General features: G+C 38.0%; 1 protein-coding gene across 2 annotated transcripts in view; it reads right to left on the bottom strand.

Annotated features, from left to right (window-relative positions):
* Nucleotides 1-13075, bottom strand: part of XPR1 (xenotropic and polytropic retrovirus receptor 1) — a 240449-nt gene that overhangs the window by 226454 nt on the left and 920 nt on the right. The window lies entirely within an intron of this gene.

Here is a 13075-nt window from a genome sequence, read left to right as displayed (position 1 = left end):
TCTCTCATGTAAACTATCATATAATTCACAATAAAACATAAAAAAAAAAATAAAAAATCAAACTACATACTGCATTAGGCAAATGTGCTGCACAAGAACCCTTTAAAGTGTTTAAGAGCAAAGATATCAGTGTGAAAACTAAGGTGTGCTTGACCCAAGCCATGGTGGTCTCAGTAGCCTCATATTCATGTGAAAGTTGGACAACTAGTAAGGATTAGTGTAGAAGAATTAATTCATTTGAGTTACCGTGAAGAAGAATATTAACAGTACCATGGACTATTAAAAGAACAAACACATCTGTGTGGGAAGACCTATAGCCAAAGTGCTCCTTAGAAGACAGGATGGCGAGACTTCATCGCTCAGACTTTGGACATGTTATCAGAAGAGCCCAGCCCCTGAAGAAAGGACATCATGCTTGGTAAAGTTGAGGGTCAGGGAAAAAGAGGAAGACCCCCTATGATATGGATTGGCACAGTGGCAAAAGTAATGGGCTTAAGAGTAACAGCTGTGAGGATGGTGCATTATTTTGTTCTGGTGTGCATAGGGTCACTATGAGCCAGAGTCAACCCAAAGGAACAACAGAAGTTCCTTCTACATCTAACATTCTAAAATCTATGATATTGAAGTCATACACCACACTGTGGCATAAGTCCACATTTATCTTCCTCTTTTTACTTTATCACCATATGTTGTTAGCATTTCCTTAAGGTTTATCTTCATAAGGCCCTCTATCAGCTGTCTACCCAATAAGAGTTATACTGACTACCATGGGGGAATTATAAACTAACAGGAGCAAACTCTGCCCTCCAAACCACACTCTACTTCCTCCAAACCATGCAGACTGAGACCTGGAACTAAAAATAGATCAGTCATTAGTTCACCAGATTCAAGCAAGAGTGCTCAAGAACAGATCAAGCCATGCCTCAATTTATGTATGTATTAATGGATGAATTTATTTATTTTTCACAAAGCAGTAAGTATGGGAGTTAAATGCATAGGTTCCCACGCTCTCATCCCTGCTACCTACAATTAGCAGTATGAACATAATCAGTTACTTAATCAGTAACTGACTTCTAATTAAGACTGACCTCTGAAACTGTAAGACTCAGTTTCCTCATCTATAAACGGAGATAGTAACCTACCTTAACAATATACTATGAGGAGAAAGTGTTTTTAAGTACATACGCAGCATTGGTGGAATCCTCGTGTGGAGCTGTGTGTTAATGCCCTGGACTGCAAAGTCGGTCTGAACCGCAACGTCAGTGGTTCAAGCTTACCAGTCATTCCTTAGAAATCCTATACAGGGTCGCTATGGGTTGGAACCAACTCGGAGGCACTTAACAATGATGTAGTAAGAACTCAAAAAATGACAGCACTGCAACTACTGGTCTCTTCATGAAAAAGGAAGAGTGATGAAAATTGAAGATGCGTGGAATCAATGGACCAATGAAACATGTGAACATCAATCTCTACAAAGCTGAGACTAGAAGAACTAGATAGTGCCCAACTACCACTACCAACTGCTCTGAAAATTCACATTAGAGGGTCCTAGATAGAGCTGGAGAACATGTGAAACAAAATTCAAAGTTATAAAAAAACAACAAAAAAAAAACAGGCTTACTAGTCAGAAAGAGACTGAAGGAACCCTAGACTATGACCCTAGGCCACGGAACTCACCTTTGTGGCCCAATTTTCAACCAGGCAGTGGATAGGTATATAGAGGGAACAAGAACACTAGTGAGGTAGTCTCACCATGCAGTGGTCATTCAAAATCAAAAGAGCAACATTTACCTGGACACAAGGTTCAGAGACGTTGGGAAGGAGGGTAAGAATCACAGGGAGAAAGTGGGATAAAACTGTTATATGAAGGGAACTACAATCACTGATGATGAAACAAAGTATGTTATATGTTGGATAGAAAACTGATGATCTGCTCTGTAAACCTTTACTCAATTCACAATAAAGTTTCAAAAACAAATAACAGGCCGTTTTCAGGCTATAACTGATTGGAATAACTAAAAGGGGTTCTAGAACTTTCCCAGTGAAATACGCTTCTTGCAGAGCCTTATTAGTATTTAAGATCTTGGTGGAATCTTGAGCCCCATCCAGAAGCTTCTGAGGTGGCACATTCCCACTTGAAATGACATGCAGACCAGCCCGGAGTGGCTAGAGGAACAAAAGCTACTTCTTGAAAGAAAGACCAGCCGGGGAAAAAACAAAAACAGTAGACTATCTGGCTATTAGAAGAAAAAGCAAGCTGTTTGCCTGGAAGCCATTAAGGCAAGCAATCAAGTCCCTTCAGGGCAAAATCCCTTCCAAGACTGAAACGCAAAGGAACACATGAGCAGTCATGTAAGCTCGCTGGTGACCAGGTTGGTATTCTTGTGAATAGAAGTGGGAGAAAGGCAGTAATGTACACTTAAACTGAGCTCAACCACTTTCCATAGACTTCTGTCGACCTTGAGATGAGAGAGAGAAGAGAAAAGATTGGTTGGTCCAATGTTTGGGGAGATTTTGAATCCCTTAGCCCACAGAAACTAACTTAGCCACAGTGGGAGAGTGAAGCATCCAGCTGATAATGAAGTAGGGGGAGGTATGCAAGAACATCCACACTTGCAGAGAGTACCCATTTGACCTAGCTTGGAAGGCTCAAGGATCAGAACTCGACTAGAGGAAGATAAAGAAGTTTGATACAGAAAGCAAGGATAAACTGCTACAATTTGATGAACCTGACCTATACTTATGGATGTAGTAGCGCAAAATACCAACCGAGCGGGAAGGAGTCTTCAAACCAAGGATCAAGGCTATCCCCTCAGTACACAGGGTTGTTGGTAGTGGTAGTGTGCCGTGGAATCAGTTCCGACACACAGAGACCCTGTGTAGACTTTCCAAGGCTATAAATCTTTATGGGAGCAGAAAGCCTTATCTTTCTTCTGCGGGAACAGCTGGTACTTTCAACTCCAACTTGTAACCACTATGCTACCGAGAGGGAAGGAATGTTCATATCAAGGATCAAGCCTATCCCCTCAGTACAAAGGGTTGATAGGGAAGGGCAACTGAGATATTGGAAACTTAAAATGGGAGGGGAAGAGGGCTATAAAGGCACGAAGTGACTGGCTTACAAGTTTTCAAGAGGGAGTTTAGTTTCACAGCATGCGGGGGTAGGTAGAATCCCCACTGAATAGTTTTTATCTTGTCTAACTGGGTCTGGTGAAAGGAAATGGGGATAGGATTCTTTTGATTCAATAGTAATTGTTATCATAACTAACTGCGATTGTCACAACTGTAAAGGTACAAGTAGTGTAACAAAAAGAGGAGTACAATCTAGGAACAGAGGACTCTAGGACCATCAAGAGAGAAGAATATGAGTAGAACATGGGATCCTAACCAGAGAAACAGCAACACCAGAGTTGGAGGCAGAGGTGATGGCATGGAAAGAAAAAGCAGCTGAGAACTCTAGACTCAGGAAAAACAGAAACACTGTGTGCTGGTGATTTGGCTTGCAAAATGTGCCCTTTTGTTGTTTAAATAATTATATATTCCTGTGTGTTTTTGTTTATATATAAATATATATGGAATAGAGTGGTCCAAACAATGGTGCATGGAGGGGACTGTAATCATTGCAATGAAATAAATAAAATACGACTGGTACAGTGCAAAACTGATGTTCTCCCATGTAAATTATCACTCAATTCACAATAAAAGCTTTAAAAAAAAAAAAAGTAACAGCACTCTTGCTGTTATTTACAAAAGAAAGAGCTCCAAAGTCTGACAGATTTGATTTAAAATTCTGTCTTCACTACTTATTAGTTATGTTGTTGTTGTTGTTGTTAAGTGCTGTCAAGTCAGTTCTGACTCATAGCGACCCTATATAGAGTTTTCAAGGAACAGCTGGTGTATTTGAACCTTGTGGTTGAAAATGACCTTGCAGTCCCACTGCTTATCCTACGCTACACCAGGACTCCTATTAGTTATGTTGTTGTTGTTAAGGGCAGTCAAGTCGGTTCCAACTCATATTGGTACTGTATAGGATTTCTGAGGAGTGACTGATGGCTCTGAACTGCTGACTTTGCAGCTCAAACTGACCTTGCAGTCCAGTACATTATCCTGCAGTACAGCTTGAGTAAACTGAGTATTCAGTTTCATCATCAGTAAAATGCAGGTGATAATTAACCTATTTTGCAAAATAGGTAAAAATTAAATGAGATAACATACATACAACAGCTGCCCAGAACTCCTAATTCACTACGAATGTTAATTCCTTTCTCCTTAATGACTAACTGACACATTTCCACTAATGCAAATAAAACCCAAACCCATGGCTGTTGAGTAAATTCTAACACTTAATAACGCTAAAGGACAGAGTAGAACTACCCAATTGGGTTTCCAAGGTTGTAACTCTTTATAGAAACAGACTGCCATCTTTCTCCCACAGAGCAGCTGGTGGCCAACCTACCAGCCAAACGCTACCAGGAAAACCAAACCAAACACACTGCCATTGAGAGTTGATTCCATTTCATAGAGGCTCTATGTAGGATTTCCAAAAAATGTAAATCTTTACGGAAGCAGATTACCTCATCTTTCTCCCATGGAATCGCTCAATGCCTAACCTATAGAACCACCAAGAGAGTGAAATTTAGGAAACAGATGAAGTCTAGGCAAGCCAACTTTATTTTCTCTGTAGTTCTTTACTATGGGGCTGATACCAGAGAATGTTCACCCATACCGTTCCATTAACCTCTCATGCCCCTCATAATACTAGAGAGCATTTTCTCAGGACATATCTTGAAACATTCTGAAAGAAGTCCTGTGCTCTAAAACAGCATTTCTCAAAGTATGGTCAGGAACTCACAGGGGCCCCTAAGGCCACTTCAACTAACCTAAGAGGCCATAACTATTTTCATAGTAATACCAGATCAGTAGCTTTTTTCATACTCATTCTTTCACAAGTTTTCCACAGGCCACATCAAGTGTGATGTCATATATTATGTTATAAAATCTTTTTGGTTTTAATTTCTAATACAACAAATATCAATAGATATAATCCACAAAAACATAATCTTTTTAGAATCCTCAATAATTTTGAAGAGTTCAAATGATCCTAAGACCCAAAAAATTTGAGAACCAGTGTTCTAAGGTGTACAAAAATTCACTGGGTTACCCAGTGAACTACAACATTACCAATAAATAACTTACACAATAATTTACAAACTTCCCATTTTCCTCTATAATTGTATTTTAGTCCCTTAACCTTCAAAAATCACTTGATAACTCTTCATGAATAGTCAGAGACAGAACGAAAAAGTCTAAGGATCTCCTTATTTCTGATCTAGAGTCTTTCTAATACTGCAGGTTCCCCTCAGTAAGTCAAAATTGACTATGTTTCTTAATCAATACAATGTCCCTTTTGTTACAGAAAATATGAAAATCCCAACTATGAAAACAGTTATGTTTAAAGCAGGTTAACTATACTTTTCTCTGACCTATCAAGTAACCAATTTAAAAAAGATTTTCTCATCAGTCCGTAGAGATACAAGTTGATTGACAATGGGAATAAGTAACTAAATCTCTCGCTATCAAAAAGTCAGATTTAAAGATATGTAGCATAAAAAGTTCAAAAAGGAAAAAACCATTAATACCATTTACACAACTGATCTAAATTTATAACTATGTTCCAAGTCCTCAATCTGCAATCTTCCCTTTCTATACCACTTTTAAATTTGAAAACATTTTATTAACTACTATACAAAACCCAAAATCCCACATAAAAACATGAAAATGTGTTTTGTTTTTTCATTATATTTAAGGTAATGAAAAGGCTAGAATTTAATGACAAATTTATCAGTCTATAGCAAATGTTGTTCTTAAGTGCCATCAAGTTGGCTGACTCATAGTACAACCCTATACAGGGTTTCTGAGGAGCAGCTGGTGGGTTTGAACCACGAACCTTGCGATTAACAGTCCAGCACTTATCCTACAATGCCACACCAGGACTCCTATAGCAAATAATAGGACATATACAGACAACTGTTGGAGTCCTGGTGTGGCGCTGTAGGTTAATGCGCCAGACTGCAAAACTGTCTAAACTGCAAGGTCGGCAGTTTAAGCTCACCAGCTGCTCCTCAGAAACCCTATACAGGGTCGCTATGGGTCGGAACTGATGGCATTTCACAACAATAACAACAACATATAGACAACTGTTAGGAGCTCTGTGGCATAATGGTTACAAGTCAGGCTGCTAATCAATCTCACAGTCAGCAGTTTGAAACTACCAGCGGTTCCATAAGAGAAAAATGAGGCTTTCAGCTCCTGTAAAGATTTACAGCCTCAGAAACTCTATACAGGGTCGCTATGAGTCAGAACTCACTCCACAGCACATAACCACCACCAGACAATTGCTGAATGATTGAGTGAATGATTCTTAAGGCGTTTTGTTCATGAGCTTTGTCAGCTTGGCTTCTTTCTCTTAGGATTAACTGAGTAAAGGAAAAGCAAATACAACTGGGCCAGAACCATGGAATTCTGACATTCTCTCAATCCCTAAATCCAGTTCAATACCAGAAAAGTCACAAACCAGCTGGGGTTAGGTTCTATCACTTGGAAAGTCCTCCAAATCTTTATGGTATACTCCCCCCCACACACACAAACTTATGGTGCAAAAACTAGTTGTTAAGTGCAGTAGAGTTGGTTCCAACACAGAGCAACTCAGTATAGGGTTTCTGAAGAGCGGCTGGTAAACCTGAACCACCAACCTTAAAGTGCAAACCGACTTTGTAGTCTAGTACATTACCCAACAGCGCTACACCAGGACTCCGTAATACCTAGTATATGCATTTTTATACTTATAAATCACATCATAAAATACAGAAGTTCCAAAAATAAGAGACAAGGGTGGAAATGCTATTTAATTTTAACTTATGAATAGTACAAATACACTATTTATCTGTTATCAGTAGCAATACTTATAGAGAATAATATAACTGAAAAGTTTCACTGCTTTTTAAAATCTTAGTTTAAAATTTTGTGACATAGTATTTCAAAGTTCAGAATTCAAGTGTTTTTGACACTTGATTGTAACAGCTATATGCTGAAAAATATATCTCACAAAGGCAATATATTTACAAAGGACAATATATAGTAAAAGTGATGTTCATTATTAGTGACAGTGTATGTATGAAAGTTATTTCAAAGAGTTATCTCAATAATTTTGAAATGCTTTGCCCAACTTATCAGTCTACTGAAGTGTCACTGGGGTTTTTTGTTGTTGTTGTTTTTGTTTTTAAATGTTTTATTGTGAATTATGTTATAGTTTACACGGGAGAACATTAGCTTTACATTCATTCTATCATATATCATTTCACTGCCATGGTTACAATCCCCTCCATGCATCACCAACCAACCAAAGGGTATACCCTACAAGCCTGCCCCGTGGTCATCAGCACACAGCCCCTCTCCCTGTCTTGGTCTAGAGTCCCCAGCCGCTCCATCTCTCCATGTCATCATCTCTGCCTCCATCTCTGGGATCACTGCTTCTCTGGGTAAGGTCTCGTACTCCGCTCTTCTCCCTTGATGGTCCAGGGACTTCAAGGACTGCATAGTAAATCACTCCCCTCCTTTTGCTACAAAACATCCACCTTTACATTTCCAACCCTTGCAGTCAGTCCTGATAACAATTATTCACCGTTGTACCACAAGGGACCTATCCCCATCTCCTTTCATTAGCACTGCCCAGACAGATTGGTTACTACTCAGTGGAGATTCTACCTTTCTCCTCGCCCACTGAATTTAGGTTCCCTCTTGAAAGCTTGTAAGCCAGTCACTTCTTGCCTTTGTAGCCTCCCCCCTACCCCCCAAAGTGTCATTGTTTTTATCTGTAATGTAGCTGACAAAAGGCTAGTATTAGAAAAAGAATTGTCAGGCTAGTATTAGAAGTAGAATTGTCAGCTGTTTTCTTGTTGTTTACTTGAACTTGCAAAACTGGTATTACTGCCAAAGCTTCTTTATAGAAAAGTCTTTAAGTCACATCCATCTATCTATAAATTCATTTAACTGCAGCCATAAAAATGGATTAATTGCCATTTGCTCAAAGTGAACAAACAAGTGAGAACTATTGCTAATCTCTCTCAGAATACCTGTGTATGACCTGCTAAATAATGAGTTTAGCATCAACCCATTTAAATGTTGTTGTTAGGTGCTGTCAAGTTGTTTCTGATTCATAGTGACCAGTCCTGGGCCATCCTCACAACTGTTGTCATGTCTGAGCTCATTGTTGTAGCCACTGTTTTAACATTATTGTTGTTAAGTGCCCTGTGGTTCAAACTGACCTTGTAGCCCATTGCTTATCCTACAGTATCACACCAGGACACCGTTCTAATGTTGTTGTTAAGTGCCATCGCATCAGTTCGGTCTCATAGTAACCCTTAACAGGGTTTTCAAGGAATGGCTGGTGAGTTTGAATTGTCGACCTTGTGATTCAAAGAAACCTTGCAGTCCAAAGTCTTATTAGTATAGTTTTATTTCTTCCTGTTCTTATAATACAATCAACTGTTCTAATACTATTTTCTCTGGGAGTTTTGGGTACTCTCCTTTAGGTGCTGCTACTTAAATATTCTGGAAACCCCTAGCCAGCATAATTCAATCAGTCTCTCAAGTCCTTTCATATTAGAGCTGAATTTGAAGCCAAGACTCATTTCCATGTCACCCCAGATCAAATAAGATTCTTAGGGTCTTATGATCTGGGCCTTTACCCAAAATCTGATCCAAAACTCACCTTCAAAAATGAACAAGTATAATCTTCCCAAAATAATTACCTTAAAAGACTATAAAAAAAAAAAAAAATACATGTATAGATTTCTTTCTTACATAACATTCATCCACTCATTTAAGAAACATTTGTAAATGCCAAACATCTCACTGACACAATCATTTGCAAGTACTATATTAAATACACTATACTGTACTTTCATTAGTGGGAGAAGTGCCTGAAAGAAAATGTGTGGTTTGTGCCCCATCGGGTGGCCAAACTAGAAACTTCAAACAAGTTCTAGCAAGGCAAATTAACTGTAACTAATCATCCTGGTGTGGTACTGTGGTCTAATGTATCAGACTGCAAAGTCCTTTGAACTGCAAGGTTGGGTGGGTCAAGCTCACCAGCTGCTCCTTGGAAACCCTATACAGGGTCACTATGGGTCAGATCCGACTTGAAGGCACTTAACAACAACAAATCAACATAATACCTTTGGGAAACTGAAGTCTGCAACGAAGTGTTCTTATGTGAAAGTACTATAAATGAAAATCATAATATTTCCTTTCATGAAAATAAAGGAAATGAAGTTTATGCAAACTCTCTTCCCAAATTCTGCAATAAAAACTTAGTTCATGGCTATCATTTTTCTATAGTTAAGCTAAATAAGAGTCTCATGGAGTCCTGATGTAGCACTACAGGATAAGCACTGAACTGCTAAACGCAAGGTCACCTGTTCAAACCCATCAGCCTCTCTTTGCAAACACTATACATAGTCACTATGGAGTCCTGGTATGGCACTCCTGGATAAGCACAGGACTGCTAACCACAAGTCAATGGTTCAAACCTACCAACCATTCCTTAGGAAACCCTCTATAGGATCACTATAAGTCTGAACCAAATTAACAACACCATAACAAGGAGTCAGAATTGACTCCATGAAACTTAAAAACAACATGAATAATATACCTTTAAATGCTCTCCTCTTCACCTACCAAATATAATTAAACAACTAATGTCACTGAAATTTAAAGCTGAGTGGGTCGTTAGAAAATACGGTACTGTGGCTTTAGAAATCAAGTCCAACTCAAAGTCACTGCCACTGTTGTTGTTGTCAAGTGCCATCGAATTGATTCCAACCCTGTATAGGGTTTCCAAGGAGCAACTGGTGAGCTTGAACCGCTGACCTTGCAGTTCAAACGGCTTTGCAGTCTGGCGCATTAATCCATAGCACCACACCAGGACTCCACTGAGTTGATGCCAAATCATAGCCTCATTTTTCTCCCAAGGAGGTGCTGGTGGGTTTGAACTGCCAACCTTGCAGTTAGCAGTCCTGTGCTTATGCTACAGCACCACCAGGCTCCTTCAAGTCCAACAGTCTTTTTAATTTACAGATGAAAAACCTAAAGTCCAGAAAGAGGAAGCGATTTCATCAGGGTCATACTGCTAGTGTAGCCTGACTTCCAATGTTTACACATCCAATGCTCATGAGACTAGCTACATATATGATCCTAGACAAATGACTTAACCTTTCTGGACCTGCCTGACAACACAAGAAAGTAGACCATCACTAAATTTCTTGTCTGCTCTAAAATTCTGTAATTTACAGACCTCATTATTTTAGTATCTTGCAAAATTATAATATATGCTGAAAGAAAATTCCTGGTTCCTAAGAAACCAAAGAAGCACAGGTCCCTAGGGAAGAAAACACAAATCAGCAACACTTTTTTCTTGCTGCTTTTGCTAATACCTTGTAAAATCTTCTGGGTTTAATCGACCTAACTGATTAATTAACTACAGAACTATGAAGGATAGAATCATTGCTCCTAAATTGCTTTAAAAAAGCATTTTAAAAAGATTTACTGATGCTCTTTTATATGTTATGATTTACACTCCAACAGATTAGTAAACACTGGGATAGTCTGCTCATTTGTATTTATTCTTTGTAAATATTATTCACAAACTTGATTCTCTTTGTGTGGTTTCTTCATGTTGCTCTATTCTTGTATGCTTTATCAGCATGCCTATGAAGACTGAATCTATGAACTTCACATCCTATTTTCAAATTAAAAACTAAAATATTCTGAATATTGATGGCTAATTAACACTAAGAAGAATTTAACAATCCAAGGAATAATAATTATTAAAAGTTAAATCAAAGAGCCTATGAAATAGAATGGATGTTGAGAAGCTCCTATATTCTTATTTTACGGAACAAGAAAGAGACCTGGAAAGACACAAAGATTGTCCCCAGAGTCTCATGATTAATTTACAAAAGCACTGGCACTTACTTTTGTAGCTGTGTATTGTTATTGCTGTTAAGTGACGTCATGTTGGTTCTGACCCATAAACCTTGTATAGGGTTTCCAAGGAGCAGCTTGGTGAGCTTGAACCACCGCAGACCTTGCTGTCCAAGACGACTTTACAGTCCAGCGCATTAACCCACAGCGCCACAAATATATAATATAAATAATTATAGATGTATAACAAATTTTCAGCTTTATCTAATGTTCTACTTATTTTAAATAATGTTTAATATAGCAAAATGGCATAAAGCCAAGAATCTGAACAGTTCAGAATGGTTCACAGTACTGGAAAGAGCCACAGAACTAAAAATCAAGGGTAATACACCAGAATTTTGCCACCAGTGCTTCAAAAACAAATTCAAGCATTTATTAATAGGAGCATCATCACATATAGAGGAAACACATATTATTGCATTACGAATGGTTCTTTTCACTAGCAAAGGCTAACACATCTCTTTGCATGTCCTTTTACCCCTAAAGTTCCTAAGTTGTTAAAATTCCTAAGCCCTATAGTTTATTAATGCTGCTTTATTATTTTGAAAGTAACACCACCAATTCTTTAGAAACAAACAACACACAGGTTCCAATCCTGTAACATTCTTTAATGGTTCCAAGTCAGAGAAAAAAGTGCCCCTCACTAATAAACAATGAGCTTATCCATTATCCTGGAGACACATAGAAGAAAATCTCTGTAGAATCAAATTTCAATTATCAACAATAAATGAAATTCTCAAAAGACTATTTATAACTGGCCCAAGGAAGATAACTCAGTCACACATTTGCTCAGCAATTTTGTCCCTTTGTGGCCAACACAGAGCAACCATTAGTCCAACATACAAATGGACTATGTGTATGTGAATGAAGAGTCCCAGAATCACTGTGGTTACTCTAGTCACAAAGCTAACATCACAAATCAAGAGGTAATTGTTCCAAACTAAATGATATGCTTCCTCTTCATCTCAGATATTCCATACAAATATAACTCTATGAAAGTTTAGTATTGTAATACTTAAAATAAATCACAGCATACATCCAGCCACTATTACTTCTGTCCAAATCAAGATTATACTATATAACAAGTACAAGTCCTAAATCTCCAGAAGAACTGGCAGTGGTGCTGAAAATTACTACTAGAAGGATGAAAGACGGATACTCTTCTTTCAATAAAAACCATCATCTGGACTCTAGCCAAGATTTTTAAACTGACTGAATGTTATTAGGAACAATAAATCAAAAAACTCTACAGGCTGAAATGCCAGGTCCTTATTATTTCATTCTTATTTACAAAATATAGCCACAAAACACTAAGAAAATTAAGTAACAGGAAAGTACTAATAATTCTAGGCCTAACATGTACGGTAATAATAAAAAAAAAATTTCAGTTACAAGTGAGTTTATTTCACAACCTTTGAGATTTTGTTTAACCTTACCTACATCCCTTTCTCTAGCTCCTTCAATAATTACAATGGTTATAGGATTAAACTCATCACTGAACTTAAATAGATACTACACAGAAGATTAAAATAGTATGGTTAATAAAATCTAGCTAGCATATGTGTGTTCATATTGATTTTATTCTTTGTTCCTGTACACACATACATGTTAATTCCTGGAGGTAACAGACAAATCTTTCTCTATCTAGGAGCTGAACTGCCAGCTACTGAGGACAGCCTGCTGCAATGTCTACAGCTCTTGGGTAGCTTCCTTCTAAATTTATAAGTGAGTTCATTATCTGTACTTTTCTCTGAATTAATGTAAAGTAATGGCATGTTTCTTATCGCTCTTACTCTGTTATCACAGAAATTGCGTGGGGGAGGGGAAGAAGGGGTAGCATGAATTCTATAATACATAAGTATATTTTAAAAGTACATTGTTCACAACAGAGTAAGTTTCTCCCTAGCAAACAAAAAATTTAGGAAATTAAACTTGACATTTTTAACAAGGCTCTCTGTCCTCCTTCCTCTTCTCCCCTTCACTTCATTCCAAAACAACAGAAGAGCCAAAACCAAAGATGCAGTTACTTTGT

The sequence above is a fragment of the Chrysochloris asiatica genome, unplaced genomic scaffold, assembly GCF_000296735.1.
Source record: "Chrysochloris asiatica unplaced genomic scaffold, ChrAsi1.0 scaffold00379, whole genome shotgun sequence".
Taxonomy (NCBI): Eukaryota; Metazoa; Chordata; class Mammalia; order Afrosoricida; family Chrysochloridae; genus Chrysochloris; species Chrysochloris asiatica.
This window is presented reverse-complemented; position numbering and strand designations above follow the sequence as displayed.